The following is an 18,549-nucleotide window of genomic DNA, read 5'->3' as shown; positions in this document are numbered from 1 at the left end:
ATAAACCCCAAACACATACACACACACACACACACACACACACACACACACTTATTTATAACCTTCTGCTCAATTCCACTGAATTGTATGAAAGGCAACCACAGGTAATGGGTCTGGTAGCTGCACCACTCTTATGTAAAAAGAGGGGAATCTCCAATGTGGAAAGCAATTCAAATCAGTTCCAAATAGCAAGCAGCCTTGTGGAGGGTGTGTGGTGATCTGAGCGGCATTCAGCATTGCTACCTCTATCACACAGCAAAATGTATGGGTTGTTGAGTAGATTGCCCCGGGGGCTCCCCGTATTGCAGGAGCAAGTGATGGAGAGCCAGATGTGTGAGAATCTGGGTGGTCCTGAGAGACTCCCCCACACAGACACACAACCACTGCACAGCAGCTGGATAGATACAGCTGGGGCTATGGAACAGACCGTTCCTGGTCCCACGTCAGTGAAATTGGATGATGGGTGCATTCTGTTTCATAGGTTGAGGAAAATATTGAAGCCATGTTCTCTAAATGGTGAAATTGCCTTTTCTATTTAACCTTTTCCCCCCATTTAAGCAGCAGGAGTTAACTTTAGTCACTAGCCTATAGATTTCTAATAGAGGAGTGAGAATTGAATTAGCAATTCTGGTTATTGAAGTAAAAAGTGAGCTATGATGGAAGGTTAGGATTTTGTTCTGTTTTCATCTTTTCCCACTTCTAAATCCCAACCTTGTTTCCGTGACCCCAGAAAGAGTGACAGGTGCTGTTGACCAAGTGCTTAGAATGTTGGCGATGCAGAGTGCATCTTTCCTCCTCCCATCACTACTGGAGGTGATTACCAAGGGAGAAACCAGGCTCAGCGAGCTGCCTTGTATGGAGTGAGCACAAATGTGAGCTTGCCAAGAGCACTTCAGTTTTGTTCTGTTTGTATTTGTGAAAAAGAAAGGAATTTAGCAATGGAAGGTCATGTCTCTCTCTCTCTCTTTCTCAAATGGACTTTATTTTTTGGAAGTTGTAGATTCACAAAAAAATTAAGGAAAGAGTTTCCCCTTTTTATTGTTTATGCTTTTCTTTGTTTTTTACTCTGATGGTAAAAGTATTGACTTTGTAGGTTTTTCCCTTTGAGGCTTTAAGTGAACATTTTAAATAAAGTTTTACTATCTTTATGATAGGAGACATTTTGTTGATAAGTGGCTGCAGACTCTGAGAGACAGTGTAATTTTAAGTTGTTTTTCCTCTTGCTTTTTTTTTAGATATGCCTTTTTTTCCCCTTTGTTGTGAAGTCTGGGAAGGACAAGCAGGGATCACACAGAGTGGGGACAAATTGGGACTTAGAGTCACAAGCCTTGATTTGAACCCAGTTCTGCACATGATTAGCAGAGCATGTTAACTTCTTTTTTTCTTTTTCTTTTTTATTGTGAAAATACTGTACAGAGGGGTTACAATTACATGGGCAAGATAACGAGTACATTTCTTATCAAGCATTATAGCCTCCTCCTTTGTTTCCCCTGCATGTTAACTTCTTTGTGAGTCTCAGTTTCTTCTTTCTGTGAAATGAGAATCCAACTGATCTGGAATAGATAAGCTTTAAAGGGCTAACAAAACATTAGTTTTTATATCAGGTACTCATTACATATAAGATGTGAATCTAAGTTAACATAATATAGTTTATAAACAACAGATGATGTATTAAAATAAGCTGCATCTCTTCAGAAGAAACTAGTGAAGTTCAATAGGATAGAATATTGGTGTGTAAACTGACAGATCTGAATTTGAAACATTTATGAGTATGTGTGTGTGTGTGTGTGTGTGTGTGTGTGTGAATGAGGATTGAAATCTGGGCCTCACACTCTACCACTTGAGTCACACCTCCAGTCCAGTCCTTTTTCAGATAACTTCTTTTGTTGTTGTTGTGAAATACCATACAGAGGGGTTACAATTACATGGGCAAGATAATGAGTATATTTCTTATCAAGCATTGTTGCCTCCTCCTTTGTTTCCCCTTCCCATCTCACCCCATCCCCCTCCATAGTTATAAAGTTTGTTTTTCAACATAACATCTTGTACATCTCATTGTTGCAATAGGTCCACCTGTATCCCTATTTAAACAATTTGTTTTTTCCCTTCCCCTCCACAAATTATAACAACATCAAATACAGTGAAAACAGGGCTTATACCATGGGGGAGGGACATACAAAGAAATCATTTTATAAATATGTTAGAAACAATCGCAGGAAAGAAAAAACATTTGAGTCCTTGGGTTTCATTTCGCCTAACTTCTTATGTTTCTTGCCGGAGGCTGGCTTTGGGTTGTGATGATCTTATCTATGCCCTCTGTGTAGCTAAGATTGAAATGTGTACCTTCATATCTGGCTTGTTTGTTGAGATGGGACTCCTTGATAGCCTCAAACCTCAAAAACCTCACATCCTCCTGATCCCTGCCTTTCATGTAGCTTGGTTTATAAGTCTGAGCCATTGTGCCAGTCATGGATTTGAATCTAGGCCTTCTGACTTAACAGTTGGGCAACTTTGTATTTTTGCCCTCTACCTTGTCTGGCCTTTGGGTTCCTTAGCTGTGAATTGGGATAATGTCACCTGACTAACTTAGAGAGCTGTTTAAGGATTAGATTAGATCTATATTAAGTACATGATATAGAACATGCCAGTCTTGTGAGCTCCTCCCGCAGGTGAGGGGCTCGAGGTCCCCTTCCTCTGAATGAGAGTCCTTTCACTGAGTGGGTGAGGTCTTGTGCTTTTGCAAAGGGAAGTTATATATGATAAGCAAAATTAATGGATTAAGCTAAGCACTGTGGCTTGGGATTACACAAAAGTGTGTCTATGTGAATTCTAGATTGAAACTCATGCCCAAGAGAACAGGCCAGCTTTAGTTCTTGGAGAACCAGGTTATGGTTGAGCACTAGTGCCTCATGCCTGCAATCCCAGGTACTCAGGAGGCTGACGTCTGAGGATTGTGGTTCTAAGCCAGCCCAGGCAAGAAGGTCTATAAGGTTGTAATTAACCACAAAGAAGTGGAGTTGCGGCTCAAGTGGTAGAGCAATAGCATGAGCAAAAAAAAAATCTTAGGGACAGCACCCATCCCTGAGTTTAGGTCCAAATACCAGCACCAAAAAAACCACCTCCCCCCCCAAAAAAAAACTTCCAAACAACCCCCCCTCCACCAGCAACCAAAACCAACACAAAGGTAAGTTATAAACACTCTCCTCTGGTTATTGATTGGCATTTTATTAGAGTGCTTTGTAAGTCATAGCTGTGGGAACTCTTCTTTTTGAGGAGACTCTCCATCTACACTGTAGTGTCCAGTCTGAGCTTCAGGCCTCTGCATCATCTCCAAGAGAGGCTGAGCCCTAGGCTCCCCACTCTGTCCCTTCTTGAGTAACGCTCCCTGTCACTTCCTCCCTTGTCCCATCACAGATGAAATCCCAAGGATGAGGGCAAGTCCGTGTGCCTCCACCTGCCTGTCACCTGGAGGAGATGTCCTGACACAGAGACTGCCAGAGGAATCTGAAAATGACTTGCAGCAATTGTGTGGCTGGGGATACTATGTGTGTTGCTACTGGGAGATTGTTGTATGTAGTTGGCAGAAGAGTTAAGAGTTGCTGTAATGCTATTCATTTGAAAGCTGAGACTATTGTTATTGGGAGAAAGGAATCAAAATCTCGTAATAGAAATTGGAAGAATTAATAGGAAATTATTAGTTTTATTTCAAAACATTCCAACTCTGTTCTATGCAGTGAAAAGCCCTAGAAGCAGTGGTGGACACTGACAAGGAACGGCCCCGTGTACTGAGGCTGTGGGGCTGAACTTGTGTTTCTGACTCGAAGGAACCAGGGAATCTCTAAGTTAGAGACAAGGAATATATGAGCTAAATCTGCCACACTGGTAAAGCAGTAAGAAGCTACTGGAGTTCTGTCACAAAAACTCAGCAGGCAACTTGAAGAGGCTCCTGGTTAATGATGGGACAATTTCAGCATCCATAATGGTAACAATTACACTTGGCAAGGTGGTTTACACATCTGTAATCCTAGCTACTTGGGAGGCTGAGATTGGGAGGTCTGTGCTTTGAGCCAGTCCAGGTATATACATGAGACCCTCCCATCCCCACCCCCTCAACCAATAGCAAGGTACAGTGGCTCATACCTGTTATCTTAGCTATGTGGAAATAGAAATGATCATTGTTTCAGGCCAGCCCAGGCAGAAAAGTCTTCCAGATACCACCTCAATGGAAGAATTTGAGCCTTGTGGTATATATCTGTAATCCCAGCTACAATAGGAAGCCTAAAATAGGAGTATTTGATCCAGGCCCAATCCTGGGCAAGAATTGAAACAGTGTCTCACAAATAACTAGCTCAGAAAAAAGGAAAATGGCTCTGTAGGAGAGTTACTGCCTAGTAAACATGAAGTCTTGAGTTCAAACTTTTGTATTGGAAAGAAAAAAGGTAATAACTGCAATCAGTCAAAACCCATCACACATGACTTAAAATGGAAGGTTATACTGATACTAAGAAAGAAAAAGATAAAAACAGGGAGTGGAGTGGAGAAAGGAGATCATAGGAAGCATCTAGTAAACCAGCTGATTATTTTGAAAACTGAAAATAAAGTCAAAGAATCAAGCATTTATTCAGGTGTGGTGGAGCATGCCGATGGCCCCAGTACTGCGAGGCTGAGGTAGGAGGATCCTGAGTTCAAGGCCAGCATAAACTACAGAGACCAGGTCTCATAGTAATCAAAAGAAGCAAGCATTTATCCTGGCTTTTCAGTGGGGATTGTCTGCGCACCTAAACAGGAGGTGAACAGAATTTCTTTCTTTACATTTATTCCAGCTAATAAAGATGGAAGATGGAATGTCCCCATTGGACACCCGCCAATAATTGGAGCTATGGGGCATTGATGAGCCGAACATCACAAAGGAGAGACATGGATACTTTGGGCCTGCTGATGGAAGAAGAACACACATTGCAAAAAAAAAACAACCAACTGGGGCTGGGAAGGTGGCTCAGTGGTAGAGCACTTGCCTTGCATGCTTGAGGCCCCGGGTTCGATTCCTCAGCACTCATAAGCAAAAAAAAAAAAAACAAGCCAGAAGTGGTGCTGTGGCTCAAGTGGTAGAGCGCTAGACTTGAGCTGAAGAGCTGAGGGACAGCACTCAGACTCAGAGTTCAGGCCCACGACCGGACGCAAAATAAAAACAAAAAACAAAACAAAACAAAAACAAAAAAAACAACCAACTAACTAGCTCTGGAAAAACTAAGCCCTTCCTCATGGCTCTAGCTATTTTTTCCCTTCTTCTGCCCCATTGTGTTCACACACTCAACCCGTGCTTGGTTTCTACCCAGGTTCCTTGTTCCTACTTGTCCTTCTACAGTCCAGTGTCTCTCTCATTTTCAAATGTAAGTCAGGCCATGTTGCTCCTCAGCTCAAAGTCTTCAAATAGCTTCCCATTAATATATATATATATATAGTTTTTGTATTAGTACTAGGACTTGAACTCGGGGCCTCGTGCTCTTGCTTGCCTTTTTTGTTAACTCAAGGATAGTGCTCTACCACTTGAGCCACTTGTGGCTTTTTGCTGGAGATGAGAGTCTCATGAGCTTTTCTGCCTGGGCTGGCTTTAAACCATGATCCTTAGATCCCAGTCTCCTGAGTAGCTGAGATTACAGGCATGAGCATTAGTACCTAGTCCCATTAACTCTTAATCTCATCAAAGACCTTCTGGGGGCCAGCAAGATCTTACAAAATTGGGTGCACGTTCACTACTTTCTGTTCTCTCCCTTGCTCACTCTGCTTGGCCACTTTGTTCATGAGTCAAGCACATTCTACCTGAATACTTTTGCATGAAGATGCCATGTGAACTCTCCATGCTGTACATCTATCTGTCTGCATGGCTGCTGCACACTCCCTCAAGTTCGTTATTAAATGTCCCCTGCAAAAGAGGCTTTTGTTGATTTTCCTATATCAACAGCAACCCTGGTACTCTTAACCCTGTTTAACATGTTTGCAGCCCTTTTATCCCCCTCCCCTCCTCCTTCTCCTTCGCCTCCTCCTCCTCTTCCTCCTCTCTCCTCCATCCTCTCCCTTCCTCTCCCCTGCCCCCTCCTCCCCCCGGCCTCCTCCTACCTCCTCCTCTTCCTCCTCCTCTTCCTCCTCCTCCTCCTCCTTCTCCTTCCCCTTCTTCTCCTTCCCTTCTTCTCCTTCCCTTACTCTCCTCCTCCTCCTCTTCTTCTTGTTCTTGTTCTTCTCCTCCTCCTCCCCTCCTCCTCCTCCTCCTCTTCCTCCTTCTCCTTCCTCTTCTTCTCCTTCCCCTTCTTCTCCTTCCCCTTCCTCTCCCTCTCCTTCCTCTTCTTCTCCTTCCTCTTTTTCTCCTTCCTCTTCCTCTCCTCCTCCTCCTCCTCTTCTTCTTTTTACTCCTCCTCCTCTCTTCCTTCTCCTCCTCCTCCTTCTCCTCCTCCTCCTCCTCCTCCTCCTCCTCCTCCTCCTCCTCCTCCTCCTCCTCCTCCTCCTCCTCCTCCTCCTCCTCCTCCTCCTCCTCCTCCTCCTCCTCTTCTTCTTCTCCTCCTCCTCCTCCTCCTCCTCCTTCTTCTCCTCCTCCTCCTCCTTCTCCTTCCTCTTCTTTCTTCTCCTTCCCCTTCTTCTCCTTCCCCTTCCTCTCCCTCTCCTTCCTCTTCTTCTCCTTCCTCTTTTCTCCTTCCTCTTCCTCTCCTCCTCCTCCTCTTCTTCTTTTACTCCTCCTCCTCCTCTCCCCCTCCTCCTCCTCCTCCTCCTCCTCCTCCTCCTCCTCCTCCTCCTCCTCCTCCTCCTCCTCCTCCTCCTCCTCCTCTCTCCTCCTCCTCTTCTTCCTTCTTCTTCTTCTTCTTCTTCTTCTTCTTCTTCTTCTTCTTCTTCTTCTTCTTCTTCTTCTTCTTCTTCTTCTTCTCCTTCTCCTTCTCCTTCTCCTTCTCCTTCTCCTCCTCCTCTCCTCCTCCTTGTCCTCCTCCTCCTCCTCCTTCCTTCTCTTCTTCTTCTTCTTCTTCTTCTTCTTCTTCTTCTTCTTCTTCTTCTTCTTCTTCTTCTTCTTCTTCTTCTTCCTTCTTCCTTCTTCTTCTTCTTCTTCTTCTTCTTCTTCTTCTTCTTCTTCTTCTTCTTCTTCTTCTTCTTCTTCTTCTTCTTCTTCTTCTTCTTTTCTTCTTCTTCTTCTTCTTCTTCTTCTTCTTCTTCTTCTTCTTCTTCTTCTTCTTCTTCTTCTTCTTCTTCTTCTTCTTCTTCTTCTTCTTCTTCTTCTCTTCTTCTTCTTCTTCTTCTTCTTCTTCTTCTTCTTCTTCTTCTTCTTCTTTCTTCTTCTTCTTCCTCCAGTTCTGAGTCTTGAACTAAGGGCCTGGGCACTGTCCCTGAGCTAGCACTATACCACTTGAGCCACAGTGCCATTTCTGGCTTTTTCTGTTTATGTGATACTGAGGAATCAAACCCAGGGAGGGCTTCATGCATGCTAGGCAAGCACTCTACCAAGAAACCACATGCCCAGCTCTATTGCTCTATCTTCTATGTGTATTTATTATCTTGTCTCCATTAGATTGTAAGCTCTAAAGGCAGGAACTTGGTCTGTTACCCTGTATTCCCTGGAATGGTTGCTGCTCCCTAGTTTGTGCCCAGAACTTGCGGGACGGGTGAATGAGTAAGGACATCACAAGGTGCTGTCACAGGCCAGTGCTTTAAACATCACTCTCCCACCACAGCTTACAGAGGACAAGGAACATCTCTTGTTTGTTTTATACTGTTAAAACTTATCTTTGCTGGGTAATTTTTATATCTCTAGTTTAAAGTATATTTCTAAATATGAGGAGCTTATATTGCAAATGTGTGTTTGAATTAGGATTTGGTTCTTAAGTTGCATTTTTGTGAACGAACTAACTAAATAAGTTAAAGTCATTATCCCTTATGAAAAAACAGAGTGACTTCTAAAGACCAACAAGGGCACAGAAATGACTCATTCCAGTCGCTGGTCAGACATTGCAGCCTAGCATCAGCATCTGAGAATGTGTCCTCTGGAGGTGTGTGTATGGGGGGAGGGGGAGGAATAATATGGGGGGAGGGGAAATGGGAGCGGAATCACACTATTTTGGAGCCACTAGATGGTGCTGTCAAAGACATGTGGTTTTTATCCCAGGATGCCAAGGGGAAACACCTTACTGTTAGAGTAAGTAACTACTTTTCCCTCCCATTATTATTATTTTTTAAAAGTCACAATAGCATTGTACAACATTTAATAAATGCATATTATCCAAGTGATGAAATATTCACCAGTCTACTTCCAGAAAGAACCACTGTGAATAGTAATATAGACACTATGAATAACCAGTGATGATGATGATGATGACGATGATGATAATAGCTTATGTTTTAAAGATTATATCAATGCTACCTATTTGATCAGCTTCCTGTCTTCGTAGGAAATTTTTCTCTGTATAGTCATAAGTGAGTCATGCGTATCATTATATAGCCATGCATATAGGGGTAAGTGTATCGTATCAGTTCTTGTGTGATAATCTAGCACATACTAGATGATTAAGAAATATTTGTTAAATTAATTCTTGAGGACTTAGTTATATAATTTATAGAAAGCACCTAGTCCTTACGGTTATTTAACAAATAGTAGCTATGAGTTACTGTATGTTTTAATAACCATCTGCAAAACAACCCTGTGAATGTTCCTTACTCCACTGCCCCTAAGGAACTATGCTTAACTAGCTGAGCCATCCAGCCCCATAAGAAGCCCAACTTAAGCCTTTCCTCTGACATTTTTGCTTCTTTACCCTTCTGTTTCTGGTTGAATGGTTTGTTTTGGGTTCAGAGAGCTGCTTCCAGGCTGGTAGAAGTCTGACCAAGGAAGCCAGTAGAGGACTCAGAGTCTTGAATAGCTTTGCTCCCCAGGGCCACACTTCAGTGGGGTTTATAGAAACAAAAGTGGGTACTGGGGCTGGCTCTGGTGGCTTTTCCCAATAGCCTTTCAGCATCATTCAGCACGTGGTGGTGTCGGAGTCCCTTTTGCTTGGATCTCTATCTCACTTTCTATCCTGCTTCAACCACTGAAATTCCCATGCCAGCTAAGTTAATCACATAGTCCACATTAATATCTTTGAATTGGTGTGAGCAAAGTGGATGTGTGGTGGGAGTAAGAGACAAAGAAATGAGTCAACGCTGCCTTTTGGGGGCTTGCAGACTAGCTGGTAGAATAAGTACATGCCTCATCATGGGGCTCGGGTCTTCTGACTTCTGGTCAGTAAGAGAGAAGTGCTTCTCAAGGTATGAGAAGGGGCCATCTGCCTTCGTTTCATTGGCAGTGCGGTAAATGCGTCTCAGAACTACTGGATGGAATTTTGGGGGTGGAGAGGGGGTCTTCTGAGGAACCTTTATTTACAGTAGGTGTCATAGGCACTCTTCCATGCACTCAAGTTTGCAGATCACTGCTGTAGGGTCCCAAGATGACTGAAGACTGGAGATGAAAGGGAAATGTAAGGTTCACTGAAAGGAGACTGTCACGTGGTCCAGGCAGAAAAAGTTTATTGGTGGGAGAGCAGAATGCCCGCCCATAGGAGATGGAGGTGTGCAGAGAGGAGACGGGGTGGGTGGGGGGGAGAAGAGGAAGAGAGAGGGATTATATAGGGCAAGGTGGGAAGGTGTGACCAGAGTGAAGGAGGAAGTGACCTCAGAATCTGGGGTCCTTGGCTGACTCACAGTCAGGTGATTACTGGTTTCAGGCAGGTGATTTCTGGTAAGGCTACACTCTGTCTTTCATGAAGAGGAAAGGTATGGGTGGGGGTGGAGACGGGGGGTTGAGAGGGGCTCTTTTCTCCCAGGCAGACCTAACAGAAACTATCTTCCTATAGCCATAGATAGATAGGTGTTCCACTAACCACTTATGTCTTCTGACTCCTCTGTTAAGTATTATGAAGGAAGTGGGGCATAGAGGCATGTGCCTGCAATTCCAGCTAATCAGGAGATGGAGATCAGGAAGCTTATGATTTGAGGCCAGCCTGGGCAAAAACAAAAACAGCAACCAAGAACAACAAGAGACCACTATCTCAACATATAAGCAAGGAATGGTGGTCCATGTGTAACTCAAACTAAACAGGAGACATAGGAACATTAGGAACACAGTTCAAGACTGACCCCAGCCAAAGCAGGAGATGCTATCTAAGTATAACCTAAAGCAAAAAGGGCTGGGAGCAGGGCTTATGTAATAGAGCACTTGTCTAGCACATGCATGGTCAAACCCTAATGCTGCCCCCCCAAAGTACAAGAAACTAATTATCATCATTTCCTGTTTTAGAGATGAAGAAACTGAGACACAGTGAAGGTAAGTCACTTGCCCATTTGAATGCATGTGCAGAAATGGCAGAGCACAGACTTGACCATCATCGATGATAGCTTTCAGAAAAGCATCACCAAGGCTTGAATAGGTGCAGAATGCCACAGGGAGAACATGGGAAAGATGATTTCTTTTGAGATGTACTAGATAGCCTTCAGGAATACTTGGTTCTTGTCAGCCCTTAACAGCTAGATTTTTACAGTATAGTTTTTATTCTTCCAAAGTGCAGGTGGGTTTTTAATGCAGTAATGTCTTGAGTATCTTTCCTGTATGTGCTATTTACATGTGTTAGTTCTTGGCTCTGAGATTATATGTGACTCAATTTAGAGATACACACCTTGTAAATGATTTTTTCTGAAGTGCACCCAATTCTTGAACAGTAGGGTCAGCATGATTATTTTTTCAGCATCTATTGTGGTAATGAATATTCATCAGCTACAAGTAACAGAAAACTCAATATGAAATGACTTGAACAAAACAGAGAGGTCTGAATAGAGACCTCCTATACCAGTGTGTCTGAGGCATGATGACTTCAGTACTGGCTAATTCATGGACTTGATGACACCATTAAGGCTCTTTTCCCCCTTTCTAGTTCTTTTGTCTTTCTGGTTCTGGGGTTTGAATCCAGGGGCTGGCGATTACAAGGCTTGCACATGTCTCCAGTTTTCGGTTATTTTTAATTTAGAGTCTCACATTTTTTCCTGGAGCCAGCCTTATATACCATGTTGACTTGTTTGTTGAGATTGGGTCTTATAGTCACTTTTTTTTTCTTTTTGCTCAGAATGGCCTTGAACTCCAATCTTCCTGATCTCTTCTTCCTGAGTAGCTAGGATTGCAGGCATGAGCCACTATACCTGGTTGATCAAGGCCTTAAGGTCTCTTCAACTTTGGTATCTGCCCAAGTCTCCATTGTGCTCTCTCCTCCCAAAGAAATGCTGCACCCTAGCCCTCAAAACCTCAGAATGTGACATGGTTTGGAAATAGGATTTTTCAAAGGTAGTGATGCTAAAATAAGATAGGCCCATAGAGGTAGTGTCCTTTTAAAAAGTGGAAACTTGGGCCTAGAGCCAGATAGGTGCAGACAGAGAGCAGGCAGTATGAAGATGCTCAGGGAGACACCATGCAACTGGAGGAATCAAAGATTTTGTGCATGCACACATGTTAGAACAAGGAAGGATTCTTCCTGGAGCTGTCAGAGTCCTCAGCTGCAGCACTGTGCGGTTATGTTGTTTTCAGTCTCTCCATCTGTGCTGGCTGTTACAGCAGCTCTGGGAACAGGGGGGCTGCTTCCCGCCATCATCACGTTGCTGTTGGTTTCATCCTCTGGCTGCTAGCAGAGTGGCTGCATCAGGGGTGATATGCATACAGCACAATGTTGAGAGAAAAGAGGAGGCCAAGCGATAAGCAAACACCTCTTTGCAGAGACCCCAGAAGATTTTCTCCCACCTTACTGGGCCCTTTATCAAAGTTCCATACCCTCCCTCAACCTCCACCATGGCAAAGGCAGCGGAATTGCCTTGACGACGCCAACCTATTTGCTGTTGCTGGACCGTGCTCCTTCCAATCCCTGTGTCCCCTGTGTTGAAGCTCTAATGATCCCGCCCCTTCCCTCTCCCCTCTCCTCCCCTCCTCTCCATTCTTCTTCCCTCCCCTTCTCACCCATCTTCTTCTTCCTTCTCTCTTGTCCTCCCCTCCCTTTTCTGTCTCTCACCTCCTTCCTTCTCTCCTTCCCCCTTCTCTCCTCCCCTCCCTTCCTTTCCTTTCCCTTTCCCTCCCTATATGTCTCTTTCTCCCTTCCCTTCTTCTCTCTCCTTTTCTCTAATGTCTCCCTCCTTCTTCTCTTCTTCTCTTTCTCTTCTTTCTCCCTCTTCCTCCACCCTTCCTCCCTCCCTTCTCCCTCCCTCCCAGAGTACATGAACCAGGGAAAGGCTAAGTAAGAGCACACAGAAGGAAGTTGGTGGCTGTCAGTGGAGAGGAAAAGCCCACACCAACGCCAATCCCCACTGCACCTCCATTTTGGGCTCCTGGTCTCCAGAACAATAAGAAAAGCAATTTTGGTTGTTTAAGTCCCCTAAACGTTGTTATTTGTTTTGGCAGCTGAAGCTGCCTAAAACCCACGCTTAGAAGGGGAGGAGTAAGCTCCCCCTGAGATGAGGGCCATGTGTAGGAGAAATGGGCATTTGAATCAAGCCCAGCTCAGTCCAGAAGGAGGGGTGCCGCAGACATGACTGGATAGGCCAAGAACACCATCATATCCCAGCTCTCGTTTTCACCATAGCACAGCCATCTTCTCCTGGTCCAAGTTGCGGTTGGGAGGATGGGAAAGATTGCTTTTGTCTCGTGTGAACTTGGATGCGCAAGTGGTTTGGATTTACATAAAAAGTATCCCTTCTAGAACCTGATCAATGTTTGATCAAGTTCTGGAACACAGACTCTTCCATGGCAGATATCATGGTGCCATCCCTTACTCTTTCAGCACCCAATTCAGAGAGGCCATCGTACAGGAGGGGAGGAAGCCGAGACTTCTTTTGGACCCAGGATTTAAGGAGTGTTTAGGAGGATACCTCATCTCCACTGCGCATACAATCCTTCCTCCACCTCACTACAAAACAGTGAGACAGACCCTTGCCTGCGTCTGCTACACGCTCAGCCCACTCAGGCCAGCCGACAATTCCCTGAGCCACCTCAGGCCGACATCTCTGTCTTCCTTTAAGCAGATACAGTTCCTCCATGCATATATAAGAGATGTGAAATCCATTAAAGGGTTCTGAATATGTTGGGGAATATGACAGAATAAGTATGATGTAATTTAAGTATTTTGGCACAGCAAATGGAAGGAAATTACATTTCCTATTATCTTCCAACAGTTATTGAAAATGAAATGAAATATATTCTGTACTCTCCCCCAAAGTCAAGGGTTCTTCTCCACCCCTTTAGATGCATTTTCACCCCCCTCCCAGCCTGCAGTTTGTTCATTTGGTATGCATTCCCCTCCTCTCACGACATGGAAGCATTCTGTTATGAAACAGTCAATGGGAAAAAATGGACAGAAAAAGTATACCACTTCTTTAAAATCTATTGCAAGAATACTCATTTTCAGCTTTTTATTGCAGCAGTAGCTGGCATTCTTGCATGCAGTTTTGTAATTTATTCTGAACATTCTACTTAAACCTTTTTTCAATAGCGTGATTTTATTAGAGTCAGCTCACTGGACTCTCCCAAAAAGGTATTTAAGATCAAATAAAACCAGTGCTTGGAAAAATATCATTACAATATGAAAGCAGTTACAAAAACATTAGTACTGCAAAGTTTTATTTCAAATGGCTGAGCTTGCTGTACCCCGGGTTATGGTACGTACTGCAGGAGTGGGAAAAATTGGCATCTTAGCAGTTTTTGCACATAGGAAGGGGGCGGTTGAGGGAGAAGAAAAGGGTATAAAAATTTAAAATGAGGCAGCAACATTTTTAGATACAAGCATCAATAATAGAAATGGAATGTCTCTGGGTACTGGTGACTGACTCAGGAGGCTGAGATCTGATGGTCACAGTTTGAAGCCAGCCTGGGCAGGAAAGGCCACGAGACTCTTAACTCTAATTAACCACCTAAAAACCCAAAGTGGGAGCTGTGGCTTAAAGTGGTAGAGAGCTAGCCTTGAGCAGAAAAGCTCAAAGACAGAGCCCATGCCCTGAGTTCAAGCCCCATGACTGACAAAAAGAAAAAGGAATGTCTTTCATACCTTATCAACCACCATCAACCATCAACGACTTCCCAAATATCCCCATGGATACCATGGCCTTTCAGACAGAGACAACGTGCTGTCTTTTCTAAAATATGGAGGGGACTTTTTGAAAGTGTCAGTGAATTGATTATTGAATTAAATGTGTCAGAGTGTTATGTTCCTTTTGGAGTTTTGTCCCATACCTAATAAAGCCTTGTCAACATGATGCCCTGTTGGCTTAATGGTATCTTTTAGCACTTTGGTCTGGCCAGAACCAAGGAAGACCCATACCTGAAGGCATCGTGGGTGGTGCAATGGCTTTGCAAACAAGCATGGTGGCTTCCCTGACTCCAGGTGTGAATACGCAGCTCCTGAGCTATCCTGCTGTCACTGTGAACCAGACCAAGAAGCAAAGCATTTCCTTACTCTCACTCGGCCAATGTTGAACACAAAGGCAACCGCTTTTCTCCTTCAGTTGTGAATATCATCTCCCCATGTCCTGAGCAGTGCCAAGAAGTATGGCTGGAACCCAGCCTTCGTGGGGCTGTGTCCCTGAGCCCTCTTTCCAAGGAGATTGCTCCCAGTTCTCTGACGTTCATCAGGAATAGCATCATCTGTCGTAATCTCCAAAGCATGACTGGAGCAGGTGCTTACCTTTGAAAGGAAGTGATCTGCTCTTGACTGTGTAGCACACAGGTATGTTTAGTGGAGAGGAGCTACATCTGCATTTCTCCATGTTGGTGTTTTCATGGAGACGATTATGAATCCATATCCATACACAGTTCTGAGACACCACATTTCTCAGCAAAACCTTTCACATCCCTTAAGTTTGCAGATGAGCTGGTTTCAATGTGGACTTTCAAATGTGGTTTTTAAATTACAAGTTAGTATTCGTATTACTTTTCAAAGGAGAAATATGCTTAAAAAGTAAAGTCTTTATTGCTTCTTAAAAGGCCTAGCACTCTGTGATAAATTCTCATATTTTGACTGTTAATATGTTTGAATGAAAATTATTTATACATTTGGGTGAGGTTGAGTGGTTTTCATTTGATTGCTGCCTCTGGAAATGAAAGCAGAGTGGCAGGAAATTTACATGTCATGCTGTGATGTATATCCAGATTATGAGATGATTGTGCGGCAGACGAACCCCAAGTAAAATCATTCCCATCAAACTGTGACAACTGCAATTCCTGACAAGGCCTCTTAGTTTTGGGGGCTATTATCATTGTACAAGAATATAATCTATTGACAGCAGGGCTGTTTAATACATTTAAAGGCAGACAGTGGAAGAAATCTGAACTGTTTTCATTCACCACTGCACAAGGTACAGATCAAAAGTGAATTATATTTAAAAATATGCATGTATGATGATAAGATGCATGACATTCATCAACTTGTTTAGTCATGGCTAGGCTGAGATGGGGAAGAGCCAATATTACTGCCATATGTGGTCTGAAATAGAGACGTGAGACTGAAAAGCAGCTCATTGCCCAGTCAGAGTGAGCGAGTGGGCCGATATTCAATTTTTAATCTCTGTCTACCTGTCTAAGTGGCAAGTGCTATCCCTTGTAGCTGTCACCTAGGCTCACCTAGGGCAGGTGAAAGGTCTGTGCAGCTTTGTCCTCTAAGTGGGTTGGTATGTGTCTGTGCAGACACTGAGCCAGAATTGAGGATCACAGAGATAACTTAAACCATTGCTTGAATAGAAGCGTGTAGTCAGAAAGAGAAGGCTATGTATGCTTATAATGACCAAGGCAGGGTGCAGAGCGGTTTCAGAAGAGAGCGTGGGTGGGAGCATTGTTCACCCTCATGGGTGTGTTGATGAAGAAGGGCTTCATGTGTACCTGACCCCACAGGAATGGGAGGGAATGGGGGGAGGGCTCTCTGGGTTTGGTCTACAAAGCTTACACAGAGGATTAGTGATATTTATGCCCAGTGCTAGCAGGACTTAGCTTGGTCCCTTTTAATGAGAGAGGTCTGGCATGGCAGTGAAGAAAGTAGGGTTTTCTACATGATGTGACTGAGCAGAAAACACACATTGAGTTCAGTAAGACTTCAAACCACACTAATTCGGTCATCAATTAAAACAAAAGACGTTCAAGAGAAATTTTTATTTTTGCAATGAAATGAAGAGTCCTGGTGAATTAATGGCATTGGTCCTGGAGGAATTAGTTAATCAGGTAATATTCAGTTCATAAGCGGAAAATGATGGAATGGAGGGAGATGTAGAATGCCAGAACAAAGGGGCCGGGGAAAGTTATAGCCCTCAAAACTCAGCTCAGCTGAGAGATACTAACTTAGGGTCTCTTGTTTCTCTGCACAGCTCTGTAAATGAACATGAAAAGCCACACCCATCTGTATTACCCTTAAACTTGAACTAGGATAGTGAATACAAAATTATTATTATTATTATTATAGATTTTTTTGCATGTATGTTGGACCTGGGGCTTGAACTTAGGGCCTCAGGGCCTTGGCACTGTCCCTGAGCTTTTGTACTCAAGGTTAACACTACCTACCATTCCAGCTTTTTTGGTGCTTGGTTGGAGATAAGAGTCTTATGGGAAGTGGTGCTGTGGCTCAAGTGGTAGAGTGCTAGCTTTGAGCACAGAGAGGCTTAGGGACAGTGCCCAGGCCTTGAGTTCAAGCCCCAACACTGGCAAAAAAAAAAGTCTTACGGACTTTGCAGTACCAGCTGGCTTCAAACTGCCATCCTCAGATCTCAGTCTACTGAGTAGTTAGGAATACAGGTGTAAGCCATCGACTCCCAGCTACAAAACTATTTTTTTTTGTGTGTCCATTCCAAAGGTTAATTGTGACAAGAGGTTCTGAGCTTTTGAAAGATTTTATAGGCCTGTCCTGAAAGAAGTAATAAGTTCCACCCCCAAAGGGTATAAAACACAGATTAGGTCACGTCTAGAGTTGCCAGAACAAGACTAAAGGATTATGGGAATGAGTAGCCCCAGAAGCCCTCCAGATGACCCCTTAGGAAACAGTAATGTTAGCCTGGGAAGGGACTTGCTTCTAGCATCATCCCAGTCATATCCCAGGAAAGCTCCCCAGCCCACCGTGGACAAGGCCAGGTCATCTCTGGATTTAAGACGGGAACCTCTCTTCTGAGTGACCAATGTGAATTCATCTCAGCAAATATCTACTGACTGTTGATGTATCCAGGCTGGGCTGGGTATCCATAACTTCTCTCAAAGGACTTCGTAGCCAGGATTAGGGTGGGTAGATAAGGTATTAGACCATTGGAGAAGGATTTTTGTATTTTAGACATCACAGTATCTAGAGCACCTAACATGGTGGTGACAGGCACAGAGGAAGTGACAATGCATTGTTTCATAAACTTTTAGAGGAGTCTTAGGTTTGGGAAAAATTACATAAATAGCGCAGAGTTCTCAGATACCTGGCACCTTTATGATTAACATCTCATTCCTTATAATTGACATCTAAGGTGTCCATTTGTTATAAATAACGAGCCGATATCATTATATTATAGATATTTTTGAAAGAAAATTTTATTGTTATTATTAAGGTGTTGTACAGAGGGGTTACAGTTTCATAAGTCAGGGACCCCAGTTTACAGCTACCGCATGTGACAGATTTTTTTTTATGTCAGTATCAGGGCTTGAACTCAGGGCCTGGACACTGTCACTGAGCTTATTTTACTCAAGGCTAGTGCTCTATCACTTGAGCCACAGTTCCAGGTCTAGCTTCTCAGTGGTTAAAAAGGAGATAAGAATCTCACGAGTTGGGGCTGGGAAGGTGGCTCAGTGGTAGAGCGCTTGCCTTGCATGCATGAGGCCCTGGGTTCAATTCCTTAGCACCACATAAGCAAAAAGAAAAAAGCCAGAAGTGGCGCTGTGGCTCAAGTGGTAGAGCGCTAGCCTTGAGCTGAAGAGCTGAGGGACAGCGCCCAGGCCCAGAGTTCAGGCCCCACAACCAGACAAAAAACAAAAAAGAATCTCACGAGCTTCCCTACCTGAGCCAGCTTTGAACTTTGATCCTCAGATCTCAGTCTTCTGAATAGCTAGGATTACAGATGTTAGGCGCCAGTGCCCAGCTTTTAGTGACTTTCTTAAAGTCCTAAAGAGGCAGGAAAGGAATGAATCCAGAGAGACCTTTGCAGTTGAGGCTTGCAGGCATTCAGGTGAGGAGCTGGGGTTGGCTATGGGGTCTGCAGTTAGGATGTGCTAACAGGAGTTGCTGTAAGAAGGAGGAAAGTGAGAGGAATGCTTTCTGGCTGTGAGGGGCCCATCAAAATTATAGCTTAAAGCTTATTTTTACAGTGCAATAGAGCACCCCGTCTCAGCTGAGCAGAATCCTGTGAAACACAAGTGTAGCTCAACAGAATTCATCACCAGCTGAGACTTAAAAATGTGTCTGAGCTCCAACCTTATTGAACATACCTGGAGTATGGATATCAAGTTACTCGGCTGTGAAATAATATCAACAAAGTTAGTTATGTTTAATTTAACTGTTGAATGGA

Source organism: Dipodomys spectabilis, unplaced genomic scaffold (assembly GCF_019054845.1).
Source record: "Dipodomys spectabilis isolate Male_0828 unplaced genomic scaffold, ASM1905484v1 ptg000002l, whole genome shotgun sequence".
NCBI classification, from domain to species: Eukaryota; Metazoa; Chordata; class Mammalia; order Rodentia; family Heteromyidae; genus Dipodomys; species Dipodomys spectabilis.
The sequence above is the reverse complement of the archived record's forward strand: the minus strand, read 5'-3'. Positions refer to the sequence as shown.